We start from the raw sequence: 22,342 nt of genomic DNA, 5'->3' as shown, positions 1-22,342 counted from the left end.
ATGCTTTTTATCTGGAATGGAAAATATGTAGGCTTTGAATGATATTTATTTCCTTTGTCTTGGTGGCCTTCAAGAAACAAGATGGGGAGTGAAGTTCTCTCTTTAGTGTGGCTAAGATTTGATTAGGAGTTGAAAAGTTCCCCCGTCTGTATGGAATGGGAATGCTGATAATCTTGTCCCACAGCTTCCCAGGTCTTTCAGACACACTAGGCTTCTCTGACCTTCATGACCAAACCCATGAATTTTACTTGATACTCTCTTTGTGAGGAGTCTAGAGAGGGAGAAATTTGATGGGCTCAGAGAAACTTATCCACTGTAATAGTCAGATATGGAATTTTATAAGGATCGATGGCTTTTTGCCCAGGAATGTTTGAATGATGTAGCCCAGACAGGGACTTTTCCCAAGTGAAAAAGAGCAGGGGCAAATGGAGAAGGAGGAGATAGAGAAGAAAAAAATATATAAATCTAGTATTTTTGGAATTTTTTGAGAACCAGATTGTATGTCTTTGAGTTTTCCTCACAAAAGAGAAAGTAAAACATAAAAGTAGGGTACTACCTGAAATAATTGATAGCAATGATGCAATTTTAACATCATGAGGGGGTTCTTCACAGAGAGGGTCGTTGCACACTGGAACAGGCTCCCCAGGGAAGTGGTCACTGCACCGAGCCTGTCTGAATTTAAGAAGAGATTGGACTGTGCACTTAGTCACATGGTCTGAACTTTTGGGTAGACCTGTGTGGTGTCAAGAGTTGGACTTGATGATCCTTAAGGGTCCCTTCCAACTCAGGATATTCTATGATTCTATGATTCTATGTATTTATCAACATTAAGGACACATATTTGATGGGAAAGAACTTAAGTAGGTATATTTTGAACATGTGTATTATATAAAAATACACAGGTCTACAAGGTTCAATATTGGTATATAATCTTTAAAAATATATTTAGTATTTAGCTGCACAGTTTTCATGTAGTTTAACTGACTTATTTTTGCACAGTCACATCCTGAAGTATCATGTTAAAGAATATGTGGCTGAGCAGCTTCTTTCTGAACAACTGTGGAGCTAGAGAAGTATGCGGGTGAGCAGTACAGGTAGTTACATGAGGAAAAAGGTGCTTAAAAGAGCCCATGGAAGTGAGAATGTCTATAATCACACTGAAAACAATGGACAAATGTTCCAGCAGAACAGGCAAGGTGGAAATGGTTCCTGGTGACAAATTCTAGTATATAACCATACCATGTTACCAAGCCAAAGTGAATTGAAGTCAATGATAGCTCTACTACTTTTGGTATCAGACCTGCCTGTGCATGGGAGAAGAATGATGGGATCCTGTGACCTCCCAAAAGTGTTAGAAAAGGGAAACAATTTGTATAAATATAGAAATTCAACACCAGAAACAAAGTACTGACCTAATCAGTGAAATGAGCATCAAAATCAGTCTTCATGCTAAAGCTGGAAGGGTCTGGCATATCGAATAGAGCATGAATATCTTCAGGAATATGCCAGAAGCTAATTGGTTTAAGAAATCTGGCTGTATATAGAGACTATTACTCATAGATATCACATTTTTCTGTTGCACAAATTATCTACAGTGCTCATGGTGTCTGCTCAAGGAAAAGTTTATTTTCATTCAGTCTTTTCTTTTCCCCTGACCTCAAAGGACTAATTAACAAAGTATTAGCATGTTTCTAAAATATGACTGAATTCATCTTCTTAAGAAAATGTACTGAAGAATGTACCCTATTATTAAAAATGACAGGATGTATATAGGGCCATATGTTTTCAAAGGGTTTTCTGTCAGTGTTAATCAAAACGTCGGAGAACTTATGAACATACTGAGCAGCACGTCAACCATATGGATAATATCTTCCTTTTAATACTGAGAATTTCAATTAATAATAAACATTGGAGAGTAACCTAAAATGAGACAGAATAATATTAAGACCAGCACAAGCATAATATCACATCAGTCTGAAGACTCCTGGGTATTTTGAAAAATCCTATTGTGTGTTAATTCTGATCATGGAACTACATTCATTAATTCTTAGTTTTGCTTGGAAAGGTAACTCCAAAAATGCCATTTATTTTTACTGGGTTTTGTACAGGACAGAGTTTGGCTCTTATAAAATGCTATAGTAAGCATCAGCATCACGTGCTTGTCTGCCTGGTAGAGGTACATTTGTTACTGCAGTCATTTGTTTTTGAAAAGGCACTGGAATATTTGTTTGATGAAACATGCATGCACAAATCATTTCATGGACTGTGCAAGCAGATGCAGGAAGAAAACTGAGCCTGTTTCTAAGTTTGCTAACCTGGAAAATGGATTGAGACCACATTATTTTGAATAACCCTCCAAGGGCTTAACATCACGAACTTACCTGCTTTCACAGATGGTGAACTCTCTGAACTAAATATTGAGAAACCTGCTCCAGAAAAAATTAATGTTGCAAGTGCAGTTATATCCTTCTACATCACTTATGGGCACATATGAGAGGTGCACATATCGAAAATGCTAAAGTTTTGGTTGTTTGGTAACACAGCCACACACATCACAAGAGGTCAGTGGGGTCTGCTCCTGTCACCCCACTGTCCCCAGGCTGCTGGGCTCAGGTCCCTGTTTCACCACCGGGCTCCTCAGCCTCTGCCCAGGAAAAAGCTGTGCTTCTGCCTTAGCTGGCAACATGGCTCTGGTCTTTCTTGCTGGCCCATCATGACCTGGAAGGTTTTATTTTCACTGATACCAGCCCTGGTTTGTTTTCTCCTTAGTTAAATACAAAGTTACACTTAGAAGTTGGACTGCTCACGTTGAGACGTAAAGCCTTGAGCTGCTGATAAGCACAATCTAGCCCTGGCAGGGTGAACAACTGAATCTTCTAGCAGAGATAGGGAGAAGAGGAAATATAACGTTAAGTCTTTGAAGCTATAAGTTGAGATCTCCCTATTATATAGCGAAGGCTTTTATTGGTAACTATCCATCTGCATCAGTTCCCAGCTTAGAAGAGAAATATTTTCCCTGACATTTTCTGCTTCATTTTTCCCTTGAGTCCACTCTTGCTTTCCAACTTCCTTTTCTGATGCTGGTTGAGAAGCATGTTACTATGGATAGCACCTTCTGGCTGGTGACATTCCTCTTGCACCTGCTCTTTGCTTTAGTTTTGGAATAGCCACAGAGGACCCTATGACAAGGAGCAGAGCTCTTCCCTCCCTTCCCCTCTGTGCTATTCCATCAGCTCTTGCAATTTTGCTGTCAGTATTTGTTCTGCCACACAATAGCCTGTCCTGCAGATCTCAGGGGAGTTTCTCCTCCACCTAAGAATTGGTAACCACCTGCAAAATATTGGTAGAAAATATATATAAGCTTTATTATTTTTTTTATAAGCTTTATTACGTTTTTTATTTCAGATGAGGCTCAAGTACCAGGAACCCTGCACATAACATGACAAAAGTCTGCATGGCACCCTACAAGTGAAACCCCCATTGCCTTCCCCTGAGAGGTGCAGGAAATACAGGCTGTACTCTGACTGCTGAAGGTGGGTTGCACTGGGGTGCAGAGCTCTTTCACAGGGCACTCTACCACCACGCCAGGACTCAGCCTCCTGCCCGGCCCCTTTGAGGGTCTCCTGCAGTGATTCTGCCATGGATTACAGCTTCTCTCTTTCTGAATTTTCACAGATCCCTGTTCTCTGGTATGTCCCAAGAGTGCTTGAGCACTTTACTTCTGCTGTACAAACTATGAGAAAGATCTCAAAACTGGCATGTAGTTCCCATCAGCGAGGAGATTAGGGAGCCTTCTGTCAAGCAGATGTTCAGCTACAGGAGTGCTGCTGCATGAGGCCTTGTATGGATGCTGAAACTGATTCCCCTTGTCTCCAAATTATAAGAGGAGGTGTTAAAACCTAAATAAATAAAATATAACCATGAGTCAAAAGAGAAAAGGAGTGAAAAACATGCTTGTTAAAAAATCCAGTCACCCTGGCAATTAGTTTCACTATGGCATAATCCTGATGAGCTTTCACATCTCCTATTACACTTGGTACACAGTGTTTGTTAGCATTTTACTCCATCTGCTCCTATACAATCTTCATCAGCTGAAGGAGGATATGGTTACTCCAGTCATTAAATGTTGATGATCCTTACAGGGTCCCAGTTGCTTGTGGCAGGTATCCATTATGTTAACTGTTCCTTCTCCTCACTCTTGGAGTTAATATTTGGTTTTGGTTGGTTGGTTGGTTGTTGTTGTTGTTTCATTTTTTTTTTCCACCTATGTTTTTTTAATAAAATTACTGCCTTTTTGATTAAGATTTTAACATCAGTGTGACTTTTAAGTTCAGTAATATATATATATATATAGATATGTCTTATTTATTTATTTATTTATTTTAATGCATTAACTTCTGGGAAACAGTGATCCACTATCCCTCATTAGAAAGGATATCTCTTCTTTTCAAACTAAATCTACTCCTATTCTTCTAAAAGGAAACAATATGCTTTCACTTTCCTTAAAGCCTGTTACTGATAGATTTAAGTGGATAAATATATTTGACATTCTTTGCCTTTCCATTTTTCTCTTGCCAGAAATGCCAAACAGACTGTGAAAAAGAGAATTAATTCATTATCCCAAGATCTGTAGGCTTCTGATTCTTGGACTGCAGGTCATTAGCAATCATTAATTTTTAAAGCTACTTATGATGTCCTCTGAAGCAGATATCATTTGAAATAAACAGGTCCATTTATGTAGAAGTATGGTGAAGCCTGGGAAGCTGTAAATGTATGGAAAAGCAGAATTTTAGCTCTGCAAAGATCTTCGATGAATACTGTGGCAGGGCCTGGCAGTTATGTTGCCAAGTGGCATAGTAAAAGGTATGAGGATTGTAATTATAGACATCAAGATGATTTTTTGCATCCTGTTCCTGCACTCCAAGCAGAAATGAAGTGATAGTTACCTTTTATATAGCTTTTATCATAGAGCAACCACATCATGGTCAGAGGGAGCCTACAGCACTCTGCAAGAGGTCCAGCAGACACCTTCATCGCCAAAAATCTTTTATTTCCGTGTGAGTGTAGATTATGTCATGGTTTTCCTTTTTCCTGACAAATACACACATCCCTCCCCATTTAAGAGTTAAATGTGCCTGCATTACCCCACTAATCACTTTCCTTTTGATGTTTCCATATAGTGATTAACCTATATTAATATGTAGTGCTCCCAACCTGAGAAAAGATGTGAGAGCTGAGGATAGCTGTGTTAATAGTCAAGCCATATGTCCTCCCCGAAGTATGATGTTGATTGCGACCTCAGAAGAAATCAAGCCTGCTTATGGCAAATATATGGAATTGATTAAATGAATAAATAACCCTATTATTTAGTTTTGCATAAAAATATGTGGGACCCAGGTCAAAGATAATCCCTAATTTTTCTATGCATAATAGATTCCAAAGTGTAAACATTACCAGTAGCATGAACCAGACTAGATGCTTTAAGTCAACAGTCAAAGGTGCGAGTGTAAACTCAGAAATATTGATAATGTTTGTGAATAACTTTAGACTAAATTATGCTGGAGTTCCCAAGCTGATATGAGTGCCTCTGCTGTTTTAATACTCCAGTGTCTGTTATATGTATGAGTTCAAAGACTGACCACATTTTTATTTTATTTTATTTTATTTTTTTTTTGCATTTGTGATTTCTGTGTAATATTTGGTGTATATTTGCTTAATATTAGAGCCTTGGCTTCTGTGTCAGAATAGTAAAATTTACTAAGGAACTGAAGTAGTACTTTCCTTCAGCCCCTGTCTTCTGACCACAACTCATAAGTGTAAGAACAGCAGAGCAACTACAAATTATTCTGCTTTGAAGAAGCCACAGATTTTTCTGCTAAGCGATGCATGCTGCAAATGGCCTTCATGCCAGGACCTCATTGTGCTCTGGTGATTTTGAGACACAAATCCAAATTTCTCAGCTGTTTCCCATGTGTAGAATGACAGCAAATTCAAACCTCATACTAAAATACTGCGTTTGGTGAAGTTCAGACAAATTCTGAATGGGGCAGCTCTTCATAGTTCCTCTTTATCAATGATCTGGATGATGGGATCGAGTGCACCCTCAGTAAGTTTGCAGATGACACCAAGTTAGGTGCGTGTGTCGATCTGCTCGAGGGTAGGAAGGCTCTGCAGGAGGATCTGGGTAGACTGGAGTGATGGGCTGAGGTCAACTGCATGAAGTTCAACAAGGCCAAGTGCCGGGTCCAGCACCTGGGGCGTAAGAACCCCAAGCAGAGCTACAGGCTGGGAGATGAGTGGTTGGAGAGCTGCCAGGCGGAGAAGGACCTGGGAGTATTTGTTGATAGTCGGCTGAATATGAGCCAGCGGTGTGCTCAGGTGGCCAAGAAGGCCAACAGCATCCTGGCTTGCATAAGAAATAGTGTGGCCAGCAGGGCTAGGGAAGAGATTGTCCCCCTGTACTCAGCTCTGGTGAGGCCGCACCTCGAGTACTGTGTTCAGTTTTGGGCCCCTCGCTACAAGAGGGACATCAAGGTGCTCGAGCGGGTCCAGAGAAGGGTGACGAAGCTGGCGAGGAGTCTGGAGAACAAGTCCTACAAGGAGCGGCTGAGGGAGCTGGGCTTGTTCGGCCTGGAGAAAAGGAGGCTCAGGGGCAACCTTATCACTCTCTACAGGTACCTTAAAGGAGGCTGTAGTGAGGTGGGGTTTTGGTCTGTTCTCCCATGTGCCTGGTGACAGGATGAGGAGAAATGGGCTAAAGTTGCGCCAGGGGAGTTTTAGGTTGGATGTCAGGAAGAACTTCTTTACCGAAAGGGTTGTGAGGCACTGGGATGGGCTGCCCAGGGAAGTGGTTGTCACCATCCCTGGAGGTCTTTTAAAGATGTTGAGCTTAGCGATATGGTTTAGCGGAGGACTTGTTAATGTTAGGTCAGAGGTTGGACTCGATGATCTGGAGGTCTCTTCCAACCTAGACAATTCTGTGATTCTGTAAAAATTATTGACATTTTTCCTCACAGGCACGGCAGAAACGAGCTTCCGGCAGCGCTGGGCACCTCCCCTCCCGCACAGCCTCGTCCCCGTCCAGAAATGTCTCCTCCCAAGCACTGTGCCGTCATGGCACACGAGGAGCACAGCATCCACAGGCTCCATCACCCAAATTTCTCTCTGCAGACGGCCCTGGGGGCTCCCACAGGCCATGTAAAGGGAGCCCGAGGAGCTTCGGCACTCGGGCAATGCCAGGGGTTGTGTGGGGACTGAGGGCGGGGCTGGGGGGCTGTGGCGCGGGTGACAGCACAGAGGACTTGTCACAATGGGGGGACTGCTTTTAAGGCAGCCACAGGCAGCGCTGCTTCACTTTGTCCTGAGCCATTGGCGAGGTGAGTGAAGCAGCGGGGGGAAGGCTGGGCTGGGCCAGGGCCGGGGCACAAACACCAGCCCCCCGAGGGCTGCTGAGCCTGCAGCGAGGGCCCAGCCATTCAGGGCAGGGATTGTGGCTGTCACCGCCAGCCCCGGGGGTCTGCAGCTCCTGCCCCGGCTCCCTCAGCCGCCAGCCAGCTCCCACCCAGCTGACCCCCTTCTCTCTCAACTCTTGCAGACCATGGTTTCGGAACTCTTGTTCGCGTTGACTTTCCTGGGCTTTGAGAGCCCACAGAAAGCTGGTGATGAACTCGATGCAGCTACAACCGCGCGCATGCAGCAGCATGCGGAGGAGCTGCAGGCTCGCATGACGCAGCTGCTGATGGAAATCGAGCAGAGGGAGCAGGAGCACGGCTGGGAACCCTGCTCCTGTCGCTGCTGCAGCAGTGGCAGTTCTGGGTCGTGACCGGAGAGATCGTCCTGTTCTTTGTGCTCTGCTGCATGCTCATGAAGTTCTGCCGTGAGCAGCGCAGTGCTACCAGGAAAGACATCTCTGGAAGGAAGGACGACGACTCCTCCGAGGAAGACCCCAATGACATTCTGGATGCCCGGAACGCCTCCAGTGAAAGCCTCTCTATCAAGCTCATGCTTGGGGTCAAGCAGGACGACTCGAACACCTACCTGAGCTTTGAATAGTCAGAGGCTGGCATTCACAGCAGCACGAGGTGGCCCCAGAGCTGCGCTGTGCCAGAGATGCTGTTCTTCAGGAAACACCTCGGCATGCTTGGCACACCTTCCACCTCCAACATCTGCAGCTCTGTGTCTGTATGCTGGTAGGCACCAACTTTGCCACCCGTGCCTCAACAACCACTGTCACCCACCTCCTGACCTGACCACCATCCTCGTGGCAAGCACGCACAGGAGGGATTTCACCAGCGATGATTTCAGTGGCTGTGAAGCTGAAGGAGTGACACCCTGCTTGCCACATGCCCCAGAGCTGAGCACGCTGCCCGTGGAGACGATGCTGCTCAGCTGGGAATTGCTCCTCCATGTTGTCTCCACAGCAAAACCACCCCTGGGGGAGGCACACCCCGTGCAGCTGAAGACACCGCTGCAGGGAAGCTTGAAACAGAGACTCCTCTTTCCACCTGGACAGTGACCATCTGGGCTCCTGGGGAGTCTCCACTCACTCCAGGAGCTCTGAGCTCTGCAAAAATTGCAATATATATTGCAATTTGTATTATATTGTTTATATATTGTTTATTATTTATTGTAATATTGTTAATATTGTTATATTGTTGTAATATTGTTAATATTGTAATATTGTTATTTGAACAAACGCTTTGTCTGTGAGTGTCTGTACCACACCGGGTCAGGAAACGTGGGCGTGAGGTGCTGACAGCTGGGCTGCCACAGCCCCGGGGAGCATTTAGCTGAGGAGCTGATTCCGTGGGCTCCAATTGCACTCCTGGAGCTACAGCTCTGCTGCCTGTTCTGGCTCCTCCAGCAGGGCAAGGAGAACAGCTCAGCACCCTCCTCAGCGCCGCGTGTTGCTGGTGTGCTGCGTGGAGTCTGAAGGGGAGACTTGTGCAATGCGAGGTGAACCATGCCCTGGGAGCCCGATGGCTCCCATCGCAGTCCAAACGCTTCTTAAACTCCTGTCCCAGTGTGTGACCACCCTCTTGGTGAAGAGCCTCTTCCTGATGTCCAGCCCGAACCTCCCCTGCCTCAGCTTGACCCCATTCCCTTGGGTCCTGTCACTGGTCACTAAAGAGAAGAGATCTCACTAAAGAGAAGAGATCTGCCCCTCTGCTCCCCGTCGTGAGGAAGCTGTAGGTCGCCATGAGGCCTCCCCTCAGCCTCCTCTTCTCCAGGCTGAACAGGCCCAGTGGCCTCAGCCGCTCCTCGTACGTCTTCCCCTCTGGGCCCTTCACCATCCTGTAGCCCTCCTCTGGACACTCTCCAACAGTTTCATGCCCTTTTTGTGCTGTGGTGCCCAGAACCGCACACAGTGCTCCAGGTGAGGCCGCACAGCACAGAGCAGGGTGGGACAATCCCTTGACTTCTCTTGATGGACTGCATGGGTGATCTGATCAAAAAAACAAAACCAAGTTTTTTAAACAGGACCCACCCTTCCTGAACCCATGTTGGGACCTATGACTGCACTGTCCCCCAGCTGTGCACCAGATAACTCCCAGGAGAATGTTCTCCATAATTTGACCAGGCACTGAGGTGAGACTGACAGGACTGGAGTTGCCAGGGTCTCCATTCTTGCTGTCCTAGAAAACTGGCACAACATTTGCCAGCTTGCAGTCGACTGGGACCTCTCCAGATTCCCAAGACTGTTGAAAAATAATTGCGGGAGGTCCCACGAATAGGAAACACAAGGTTATGACAGACTTCTGCTGGTTGCTCTTACAGGCAGGACACTCAACATTGCAATTGCAAATAAAAGAGCTTCACAGAAGATCCTGTCTGAAAAGTCAATAGGGCCAGATGGGATCCACCCAAGGATACTGAGAGAACTGGCAGAGGAGCTGGCCAAGCCGCTTTCCATCATTTATCAACAGTCCTGGCTATCGGGGGAGCTCCCAGTCGACTGGCGGCTAGCAAACATGACGCCCATCTACAAGAAGGGCCGGAAGGTAGACCCGGGGAGCTATAGGTCTGTCAGTTTGACCTCAGTGCCAGGGAAGCTCATGGAACAGATTGTCTTGAGTGTCATCATGAAGCACTTGCAGGGCAAGCAGGTGATCAGACCCAGTCAGCATGGGTTTATGAAAGGCAGGTCCTGCTTGATGAACCTGACCTCTTTGACTTGTTAGTGTTAGGTCAGAGGTTGGACTCGATGATCTGGAGGTCTCTTCCAACCTAGAAATTCTGTGATTCTGTGATTCTTTGATAATTAGCCCTTCTATCTGCTAAATGCATAGCAGGGAAAAGAGAGCAGCGTGTCTGGTGGTGCACAGAGAGCAGGTCTTATCTAATAGCATACAGGCCTGCAATTCACGTGTGTGCAGAATACATCCCTATGTACCTCTAATAAGGGATGGATCCAAAGTACAACAATATTAGTGGGAAACTCTCCATCAATTTCAACTGATGTCTAGATCAGCCCCATAATATGCAGGACTGTATCTCTGATCATGACAGCAGACAACAGCAGTTGTAAGTCAAGGGCATCACTCATGTACTTATAATAGGAGCCCGACTAATAAGCACAACATGATCTAAAATGATGCCTAACTGGAGTGGAAGGGAATAAGAGTAGCTCCACCCTGCACTAAATTTGGATTTAAGAAATGTCAAAGAGTTGCTGTGATTTAAATGTTCTTCCTGACAAACAATAGTGAACATTGCAATTGATGTTCTAGATTTTGGATCAGCTGACAAATAGACATTATTGTTATTTATTTGTTTATTCAAATTCAGCATTTAAATATCATTTAATTTCTGTTTCCCTCCAGCATGACTTCAGGCAATATTTTTTTAAACTATAGTTTAATAAATGCAAATATAATTATTATTTTCAGGAAAGGTTTGAGTTGTTTTATTTTATGTAATTCTGTAATTAGCACCATATTCCTGTATGCTGTAGGTATCCATAGTTTAGCTTTCTACAGTCTGCTGGCAAATTATGCTATGGTGTTTGCTCTGAAAAATTATGACTTGGATTATATACTTAGTTCCCCAAAATGTACACCGTGTGCTTCACAGAACAAAATACAAAAGAAAACAAACAAACAAACAAACAAAACCTGGGGTAATAGCTGAGAAATTCTTTTTGCTATCAGCAAAAATAAGCAGTTTTGATAAAATAATTCAGCCACTCCTCCACCAAAGATAGGATGTATACTTACATGGGCTCATAAATTTGTGTGTGTGAAGTACAGCCCAGTGTGTTTGCAAGATGGACCAGATCCAAAGACCACTGAAGGTAATGAGAGAATGTAATACACCATATTTCATGCATACAAGTGAGCCCTGAAGTGGTCAGGCAGTGGGACTAGATGAAGGTCCCTTCCAACCAAACTATTTTATTCTGCAAACTGTGCACATAAATAGTGTGTAGGCATTTAGGTGTGCAGGTGTACACAGGAGCACATGCCCTATCTGTGTGTCTGCACAGGCATGCCTGCATACACAGCCAGAAAATATGCTGCATTTTGGCATGCACATATTTTGTATGCAGGGTTGTCATGAAGTCATTGCAGGATATCTATTATTTCATTAAATTTTCCCCCCTTCATAATGCATTTAAAGCCCATTTGCCATGATTCCTGGTGCAGAGAAGGAAGTGTGGAAGTTATCAGTTCAGTTTTAGGTGGTCTGTTTCCTGGTGAGAAGAGGTGAGATGATGGTCCCTAGGTGGGACGGTTAAGTCACACAGGGAAGGGGCACAGCAAGAGGCCACGGTCTTGTTTGTTTTCCTTTTTTAGATGACAACAACCCTAAGAAATCACATCACCTTGCAGCCACTGCACAGCCATGAAGAATAGCTGAAAATAAAACTGAGCCTCCTCAGAGAACAACAGGCCATGGAACAAATTGCTGGCTGTCCCTCTCAGAGAGAAGACTGCTAGAAGCCTTGTAAGTGACCTCTTCAGCAAAGCAAGCAAAGATTTGCATTGGCTTCTTGTCTCCCAGCTATCACTTACACTGTACATATATTGTTGCTCCTACTGCCTGTGTCATTGTACCACCTATCCTTCCAACCTCATGTTTTAATCCTGCAAAGGCTTTCATAGGGAAGTCAGCATGCAGTGGTGGGGTGAGTTTACAGCTATTTTGTGCTAATTCTCCATTTGCACACTTCCAGTGTATAGCAAAGGACCTTCTAGAGGCAGCAGTTCAAAGCTGGGTACGATGCCTTGCATACTGGTGTGCAGCTGGGCAGGTGGAGCAGGACTCCTCAAATCCTGAGTCTGGAAACTTCTGTTCTTTCCAGTTATTTTAGTGGGTGCCAATCCTTAGATGAGAGGTAAATTACTGCCTGACACAATAGTCTGCAGTGCAAGGAGACAGTTTCCCCAGATGAATTTGCTGAGGAAGTAAAAAGCCTTTGTTATAAATAGGCTTTTATGGGCAGGATGATGTAACATCCAGTATAAGATACTAAACCAGCACTGATCGCATTTTTTTGGTGTGTCATCCTGTATATAAATTCCCAACACTCCAAAATCCAATACATTAACTGTTAAGAATAGATCTAATCAATAACCTACTGCATTATTCATGGTTTCTGCGATGCAGACCTAATCCTTTTAGGTAATGGCATTAAGACATTTGAACAACACATATAGCACCCTGCCTGATGCCCTGTCTGCACAGAGGATAAAAACCCACTGCTGTAACCTTCATACCCTTTGTTCAAGTGTCTCTGCTTAGCTCTGGACCTTCTGGAGATGTAAATATGAGAAATCTTTCCCCAGATCCCTCCTGAGTGCCTTCAGCCCCTTGCCACAGAGAAGGACGAACATCCAGGCTGCCTCTCCAGGATGGCAAAGGAATTATGTATTTGTTTCAAGGTAAAAGAGACCTTAATGTAGCATCTGGGGCTGTGTCCATGCAGGTGGCAGGGTCTGGGGTGCCCTTGGTCCTGCAGAGGGGAACCGTGGTGTGTCTGAGCGAGCTGTAGCTGGGGCGGGGGTAGGAGGTGGAGGCACCAGCCGCCAGCGCCTTGGAGCTGAACCGCTTTCAGTATGCAATTATACTGTCCCTAAAGGTAAATAGAAGGCTTGTGTGTGAGAAATATTTCTGTAAAAGAGTTTGCAGCTGAAAAGATAACACTATTCCCTGCCTCCTACTTGGCTGTACAATTTTAATTATGTCAGGGAATCTCTCCTATTTTATATTCCATATATATTTATGGAATAAGCTGTTGGCAAATAAGACATTATTTCAAATAATTTAATGTATTTATTAAAAGAGATTACAAATCTATCCAGGCTATAGTCATTGCACTTAGGGCAACTATTATGGCTATATTATTGTTCCATTTATTTCAAAATATCTTTGGCAAGGACTGCTCCTCCATGAAGAGCATGAGAAAGAGACTGTTCGATGGTGTCGCCTCTGTGTGGCTGAGGCTTCAGCTGTCCCCTTCGCCTCCCAGTTGCATCCAGATGACCTTGCTCTAGGGATCCAGAGCAAGGCCAGGAAGGAAGGGGGAGAGCCTGATTCACCTTGGCTTGGTTTTTCAGTTTGAGCTGGTCAATTTTAGCCCAGAGTGGAACAGCGATAAAAAGACAGCCCCCAGGGGGCAGAGCCGGTGAGAGGCTGCAGAGATGCTGAGGGACACAGAGGTCCCCTTACACCTCTCATGGTCTGGCTGAGGAAAATAAAGATGCCAAAACTGGTTCTTGCAGAGACAACCTCTCTTTCACCATGGCCTTATGAGTGCTGGAATAAGACGTGGAAGCAAAATCCACTGTGCTGCAGAGTATGACACAGACAAACCAAGCTGACAGGGACAGGGGGGCCTCGGGGTCTGCTTGTGTTCTCACACACACACACACACACACACACACACACACAGTGTGGAAAGGTCACCCTGAGTGCCAAGCAGAGCCTTGTTAGAAACCATCCAGGGGAAGCAGCATCAGTAATGGGCCACAAAGTCCTTTGCATTGCCACATACAAGCCAAGAACATGAGATGATCCTGAGTTTCCAACTAACCTTAAAAGAAGGGCCAGTCTACACTCATCACCATCATCACCATTATTGCTGTTGTTATTATTTCTGCAGCATTTCTACTCTGTTGGCACAGACAGAATCACCCTTCCCAACATGCAGCCCCCACAAAGCAACTTGCAGGAGCTGTTACAGAGCTGTTCATATAACCAAGGGGACCTGGCCGGGGATATAAGCACATTTACCTATGGAGAAGGAAAGAAGAGAAACATATCTGTTGTTAAATCAGTACAAAATGTTCAGACCCTCAATGATAAGTGATCTCTATGCCTTCAAAAAACAAAGGATGAGTATGAATAGGGTCTGACGTGTCCAGAGCCACTCTAGAGTTATCCTATGCCGAGATAATAATTACTGCTGCCAACCAAGGTATCATTTGTTTCTGTTTAATCAAGATCTAGAGCTTTCTAATATTTTTATAGGTTTAACATGATATGTTCAAATAAATAACTCTAAGTGCTGTATTTATTTGTACGCAATAGATTCTGGGTAATAAGCTCATCAATTGATACACATCTTAAGAAAAGCATAGGTTAAGTAAACCCCACATTTATGAGATTAACACATCCCATCACTGTAAGCACCTGTGTGCCTTACTCCAGAGTCACTGTGCTCTGCAGCCAACACAGCCCCTGGAGACACTTGGTCTCTGGCAGGATACAGCCCCAACCCTTTGAGCTCTCTCACACACACAGATGTTGCTGGTCCAGTCAAGGTCATAAAATTAAGCATCTTTATACCTGTTGGTAGGATTAGAGCAGTAATATTATTTTGTGTGCTTCCTATCTTTCTGAATTGCTGCCAGTGCTGCTTGTTTGACACAACGTAACCCATAGCATATTTTATAGGTTTCCAACCTTCGAGCACAATGGATTAGAAAGGAAGTTAATTATGCATAAGATAGAAAGATTTATGTAAATATAAAACCAATATAATGTATTATTTACATACAGCCTGTACTTACCCTAAGTAACTTCTGCAGAAATCTTGGCTATCATAAACAGCTCACGCCTCGGTTCTGAACCTTATTCCAGAGTAGAGGGGAGGATTCTGGCTACTTTAAATCGGTGCTAATATTTTCTAGACTAGATCATATTTATATAAGAGCATAACATAACTCAGCACAGATGGACAACAAGCAGGATAAATCTCTATCATTTATTACATTTGCTGAGCGATCAAAGGTGTCTAACGATATTTTTCCTCATTGGTTGTTTGCATTAGATATGCAAATCTCCTTTCTTGCAGAGCCATTTCCGAATACATTTGCAAGGCTATTGATGTCCATTACTTCACTTAAATATAGATCAGAAATACTGACAAATATTTTCATTCAAAGAGTTTGATCATTTTCAGATTACTCTCCATGCTAGTAATTAACCTCAGTCAACACCCTTCCATAGCACTTTCAAACACAGTTCCTAGCAAACATAAAGTTTCATAAATATGTACTAAATAACCTTAAAGCCCTTTATGAATAATTATGAGTTTTTAAGTTTTTGTGAATCTGCATATTAATTCCATGGCATAAATAATACATGAAGCAAAAATCCAGCTTGTTTGGCGTCTGGGGACAGAGGAAGAAAAGGAGGGGATAATTATCAGTTTAATGTGGGAAAATACTTAACCTAAAAGATTATCTTCAAAACTGGTGACTCCATAGGTTTGTATATATGTGTGTATACATACATATATATATAAATATATATATATAAATATATATACATAAAGATACATATATCTGCAGACACAGTTGAGGCATGCATCCACTCTGAGAATGCTTTCATTTGAAGCGTGTTACGCTTCTGCCTCTGCTGTGCCATGCTGAGCTCTTTAAGTGAAAAGCCATGTGATGAGCTTAGCCTCCATATAGTCCCTCTTTCTATAAATGTATGTTCCCCCAAAGGTAGAAAATTAATGAGAGGCTGCTGACTAAAATTACTACATTTTGCCTTCTGTGGGACATTATGGATTTAAAAGATAAGCGAGAGTGCAGCAAGTCCAAAAACAATTTCATTTCATTAATCCCTTAAGTGCCTCGGGATGAGCAGCCCATGTCCAGAGAAGGTGATGCCGCACCAGCTCCTGCACGCCTAGTGCACGTCAGTGCAGCGCCGTGCCTCCGCGCCCTGCCTGCTCTGCTTCTCGTCCCCGCACAGAAGGCATCCAGCAAAGAGGTGGGCTGGGAACGATATATGGCTGAATGGGCTTAGACTGACACTTCCTGGATGCTTGCTGACAATAAAAGAAAATGTAAGTGGTTTGCAGAGCCAGCTCTTCGGGCTTTTTTTTTCTTCTTTTTTTTTTTTTTTTTCTTTTTTTAATAAAATAATGATAATAATAATAAAGAAATTACAGAAAATAAAGGGTATTTTCTGGTCAAACACTTTTGCACATAACAAAGTGGAAACTATTATGTTTCAAAAGCAGAATCCAAGAACATATTCAATGTTTGCCTTTGTCACCTGAGTATAACTACTCTTAGTTAGTAGACTCTTTGGGGAGAAAATCATTGCACTTGAATTTTATATTTTTAAATAAAGAAATCCATTTAGTTTTTTTACATATTAATCCACCTACACAATGAAAATAGATTTCACTTTTCATTTCCAGTCCTTTAGATCTGTTTCACTTTATGGTCCTGCTCAGCGGTTGGCTAGAAAAATGAAAGGCAGTCTAAACATTTTGATAAAAATGAGCAACTAAATAGTGAGCCTGTTCTCTCAGTTTTAACACAGAAAGAAGAAAGAAAAGCTAAATTTGTACAAGAATTTTAAGAGATACCAGCACTCCCTTGTTGTTGTCGCTGTTTCCTAGCCCTGCAGCATCACTGGAGCAATACCTGGGGGCACAGAGATGCTGGCCAGCAGAAGCTCGGGGTGGAACAAGCAGGGGAACAGCTTTGGGGGGCTGGTACGAACCTACCCCAGCTGAAGGGCTCTCCTAGTACGTGGGGGAGTCCTCCTATAAATCCCCACACCGCTTTTCCCCAAACTTGTCTATTCCTGGCAGTGTAACGAGGAGCCTTCATGCTTGCGCTCCCTGAAATGCAGAGGGGGATGTCCTTGTCCCAGACCATGGCACGGACATCAGATGTGGTCTCCCATCTTCCTGCACCCATCTTGTGCACGGCTCCCACTCTGAAGTCACTCTGAAAGCTTCTGAAGCTTCTGGCAGTGGGTGAGGGGCTCATGGAGGTGCTGGCAGCACCACGTCTCTTCACTGGCAGCCTGCTAATTAATCTTGGTGGGTTTAAGAATTCAGCTGGAAACAGCTTCTGAAAGAATGTATGGAGCACCCTAGATTTTATTTATTTATTTATTTATTTATTTCTGTTAGAAAGGGGACACAGAGTTGAATGAACGATGCTGAATGCCTGTATCATGGCTATTTGGAATCCGTCTGCTTTGTAAACTGAAAGGTTGTTAGGATTTTGCAAAACAACTATTTTATTTACATAGAAAAAAAATACTTTAAAATTAATTGTGGTTCTGTTTCTCATGGAAAGATAAAGACTTCTTATCTCTGAGATTCGCTGTGTGGATACAAACCTGTTGATGAGTGGTTTAAGCTAATTCTCGTGCGTGCTGGACTCATAATTTCATAGACTTTAGGAGGAACTCAGCTGCAGCCAATGTTATTGGTTAAACTGTTTTCATCTCAAGCCCACTCTGAATCCTCAACAAAAATAGTAGGCCAGATGCCCAGACTGCAGCTAGAGACCCTCATTAGGCATCATTTGCATCCTATTAACCACTGAGCTGTGGGTCATTCGCTGCCTGTCAACCATTCAAGTCATTCCTTTTGTGTTAATTAGTAGAGAAATAAGGAGTTAATGAAGATCTTATGATCTGTGATGATTCATCTTTGTTGTTTCAAACGAATCCCTGCTCTCCGAGCACTCCAATGAGCTCCTACACACCGAATAATAGGGGAATAGTTGGAGGGAGCTTACGGCGGCCTTTGGAGTGCTGTTCTCCGGGGACCTTTTGCATGGTGGGCTTTGTTAGCTAAAGATTAGAAGGAGTTAATTGCTTCAAGATTGCTGGCAGATTAGGTTACATGGTGTGTTGTATCTATGTAAGCATGTGTCAGGTCTAGTTAAAAGATAGAAGATGCTTATTTTAATAAAATTATGAAAGGAAGAATTAATTTGTCATCATAGTGGAAATCTTATTTCTACTCTTAATTTGAGCACTTACAGATAAATGCAGTGCTCGTTTTGCTCTCCCTTTCCTGCTCAGAAGGGGAGAGCAGTGCTCCTTGCAGTGGTTTCAGGCTTTTCTGCCCAGTTTGAGGACAACAAAGCATGGCTGGGCTGCGTGGGTACTTCAGCTCCTTCCTCCCATGGCCCCGGTCCTTGTGCTTCGAGAGGATGAGAGCCGACCTGCTCTTCTGTCCCCTGCTGCAGGGTGGGAACAGGACAATCCCAGCAACCCGTACCCCCAAACTCCAGGGCTGTAGCCCCAACACCCCAGCTCCTGCAGCCTGATGTGCATGTGCAGGACTTCACTCCTCTTTTCATGCCTGCTGACCCCTGATGGAGCTGCGTTCAGACTCTCTCCGTTTAGAAACATGCATGGACCTTCACTCTTCATGGCCTGCATATATTAAAAGACAGCAGAAAAATAATATTCTTGTCTGTAAAACAGCATAGGACAATAAGGAACAGGTTCTTGCTGTAACAAATAGTTGTTGCTCTTCTCACCATGGTGGCAGTAACTTACAGAAAGCTGAGCTGTTCCATCCATTGGCATCCTCAGGCAGAGGCTCTGCAGAATTGCTCCTCCTCTTCCTCTTCAATGCATTTATGAATAGCAAACGAGTTCTTTTAAGAAACCAGTGCCCTCCTTTATTAAAAAAAAAAAAAAAAAAAGAGAGAGAGAGAGAGAGAGGGACCAAAACAGAAATTAATTATTTAGGTTTGCCAAATAGCGTAAAAGTTTTTATTTAGACCTTTCTTTCTTTTTTTTTTTTTTTCTCCCCTGTGCACCTATCAGATGGAAAATAAAATTAATTTTATGTTCAGCTGTATATTAATGTGTCTGTGAACACTGGGGTGTGTTTTAGCAATGGACAACATCCTAAATGATGTAAGGATCTGTGCAAAGCATTTCAGGTAAATCCTGAAAAATGTTCTGCTCGCTCATCTCTGTTTTAGCTCACACAAATATTTAAAAATTGCAGTTTTCTTGTTTGTGGAGGAACACTGTGCAAATTGCAAAGATCTGCTTGGAAAAAAAAATGTATTATTATGAAAATAATGATGAAATTTAATAATTTATGTCTTGCTGACAATAAACAAAAGCTGAGTGTATCCCCTATAGCTGGTACAGAAGTTTTGTACTGCCCAGCCAGTCAGGGGGAGGATGGAGTCGCGGCTGGGCAGGTCCATGCTGATGTTGGGATGCTGTGCAGAATATCTGGCTCCTTCATGCACATAACTGAGCTGTGGTGATGCTGGTGCTGGCATCCTGATGTCACCTGCAAGGAAGAGGTGTACAGCAGAGGCTTTGCCAGGCAGCAGCACCACAAGCCCAGTGACCTAAGGATCAGCATTTACTAAATAACTGTTTGGATGATTCATTATGTGAAAATCCCTCTCAACTTTAATTGCTGTAAATGAAGAGACATTTTGCACTGCTTGGATGTTGAAGGGAAAAAACCTACCCTATCACTACGCAGGCACACAAGATGAAGAAGGGAAGCCAGCACAAGTGATAAGGGAAGAAGGCTGTGACTTGTGTGACTTCAGAGAAGAACTGGGGATGTAATTGGAGGCAAATCAGGCACCAGAGGAACCTCAGGGAGCAGGCGGGGGCGGGAGCAGAGACCCAGCCTGCACTGCCCAGGTCCTCTTCAAAAAGCACCACAGTTGAAGTAGGTAGAGGCTGTCCTTAAGCATCCCCTTTTGCAACCATCCCAGGTTTCAATGCTTGCAGTAGCAGAGTGGCAGCTATAGGGTTTATTTTTCAACATCAATCGGAAAGAGCCAGCTTTTGCATGGGGGCAAGGAGGGGGGGACAAGATAGAGAGAGAGAAGAGGGGAAAAAATAAGCAGAAGTAATTTATTCGGGATCTTTGAGAGGATAATAGCCAATTATTTGTTTATAACACTGGTTAAATTTTCATTAGGCAGATTAATGGAATATCATGTACTGTCAACATTGGACTGAGGGGTGGTCTGTAAGAGATAAACGGGCAAACAGTCGATGTGTCTCCCTGAGTAAATTAGTTTTTGCTTTCCTGTTTTTCATATGAAAATGGAAAGGTGGACAAGGTGGTGCATTTTAAAACAGGTCTCAAGATGGGCCAAATCAGTTAAATATGAAAGCAATTCCGGTAATAAATACATTATAATAACTTAGCATCGTGCCTATCATTTTGATTTCATGAAAGTCTGGGATAATGTAGATTTTTAACCTGCTCTCTTAATACACATTTCCTCTTCCTGAACTTCAGCGTTTCTTGCTGTGAGGTGAAAGCATATTACTTTTTTTGCCTGATTTTTCTGTGTAATCTGTTCAGTATTACAGCTGGTAAGTGCTAGAGGCTCACAGCTCTTTCTTGTGAATTCTGGTATTATCATCCTGGATAGCATGAGCAGTCCCCTCTAAGTACTGTATTATCAGCATCAGAACCCCTGAGTGGTTATGGTTGCATATCGTGCTCTTTTGAAGTCAGAATATTTCTACAACACTGAACATATTAGCCTGGGACTTTCAGACAAGCCACAGGGAGACAAGACACCCAAATTTCAGCTTGAGCCAGGCCCAGAAGTCCACCTGACCTCTTTGAAAATTGGAAGTTATTTTGCCCAAGAGCAAAACCATGCAGAAGGTCTCAGCCTCGTCACTGCCAGTGTGATGGTGGCACTACACCAGAGAGGTCCTCCCCAACAGGTAGGTGACTCTGTAAGGCATTGCAGGTTTAAGAGAGCCCCACGGCATTTCATCCAGGCTCAACCACTAACAATTACAGAACACTTAAATGGCCTCTTTCTATTACAAATGGAAAAATCTTTATTTCTGATGATACATGATTATGGGAGTGCCACGTATGTGTCTGCTTGCAGACAACACTTGATGAAATTTGCTCTTTTAGATCACAAGTCAGCTTGACTTTGAAACTACAAAATGTTTCCAGGAATAATATTCATTCTTATGCTTCTTAAAATGTCAATTTTAATATCTATATATTAAAAAAAAAAAAAAAAAAAAAAAAAAAAGATCTAACGCTTTGTTTACAAAGCCCCCTAGTACACACACAATACCAATAAGCATTCTGAGACATGATAAGGGAATGACTTACAATTCTACATGTTACCCACCCTCATCAGAATGTGTGTGAAAGAAATATAGCTGAGAATTTAGCAATGGTGCATGGAACTGGTCTGCTTCTTGGCTTTGTTGTTGCAGCCTTCTTCAAAGTCCCCCTCTAATGCATACATAGCCCTTCCTTTGGAAGTCAATTTTCCCTGTTTTCTGCTGTCACACAACATGGTACTTTGCCAAGTGCTAGCAGAAGGTGCATTTCTACTACCAGGATTGAGACGCTCAAACTGCACTGAGACTGGACAGGGAGAAGACCAATGTCAGCCTGGCCCTGGACCTACCAGTGTCTTTGTACTGATCTTGAGAGATGAGAAAGTTCACCCCAGATTTTAAAATTAATTTCTCTCTCAAGTACTATAGATTTATTTTTTTTCCAAGTAGAAGGTATTTATTGATATGTCTAAGGTGTTTCTGGTCTATAAACAGCTTGCACATGCCTGATGGCTTCAATATTTTTTTATTCTGATCCTGAAAGTTTACCAGTCCTGTTTTCAAAGCAACTGGGGATTTAGGTTCTGGGATCCTTAGATGAGGCTTTCCTTCTCTATATAGACCCAGTCACCCTCGTCCTGTGGGGAACTCTGATGTATAGAAATGTTTTTCACTTTGAATGGGGAAAAAGTCAAAACTGTGACATAAGAATTCCATTTTATATATATATATATATATGTACTTAAAACATTCCACTTTGATCATGTCAGAATGTTATAAGAAAAGCAGACATATTTCTAAATGTACTTTTAAAGATGAAAAGGCCTGAAGAAATTGAATTGAAACAAAGTAAACCAGAGTGCTTAATGAAGCATTCCCCTTGAATTTGAGACTTTTTTGTTAAAATCAATGAAAGAAAATCTCAGTTTTGACGGAAAATAATTTTATGATTGGGAAGTCCCTCTAAAAAAAAGGTCAGCAAATGATATTGAGTCACTGGGTGCACCGTGTATAAAAGCACTTACAC

The 22,342-nt window shown here is 43.1% G+C and overlaps 1 long non-coding RNA gene across 1 annotated transcript; it reads right to left on the bottom strand.

Annotated features, from left to right (window-relative positions):
* Positions 1–18,151: 18,151 nt before the first annotated feature.
* Positions 18,152–18,856, bottom strand: LOC311439761. The gene is made up of 2 exons (XR_014694978.1): positions 18,778–18,856; positions 18,152–18,651 (listed from the first exon to the last, which is right to left on the bottom strand). It is a non-coding gene; the product is annotated as an uncharacterized lncRNA (long non-coding RNA).
* Positions 18,857–22,342: the final 3,486 nt, after the last annotated feature.

This window comes from Aythya ferina (assembly GCF_964211825.1).
Source record: "Aythya ferina genome assembly, chromosome: 7".
Taxonomy (NCBI): Eukaryota; Metazoa; Chordata; class Aves; order Anseriformes; family Anatidae; genus Aythya; species Aythya ferina.
Note: the sequence above shows the minus strand (reverse complement) of the source record. Positions and strands in the feature narration are given on the sequence as shown.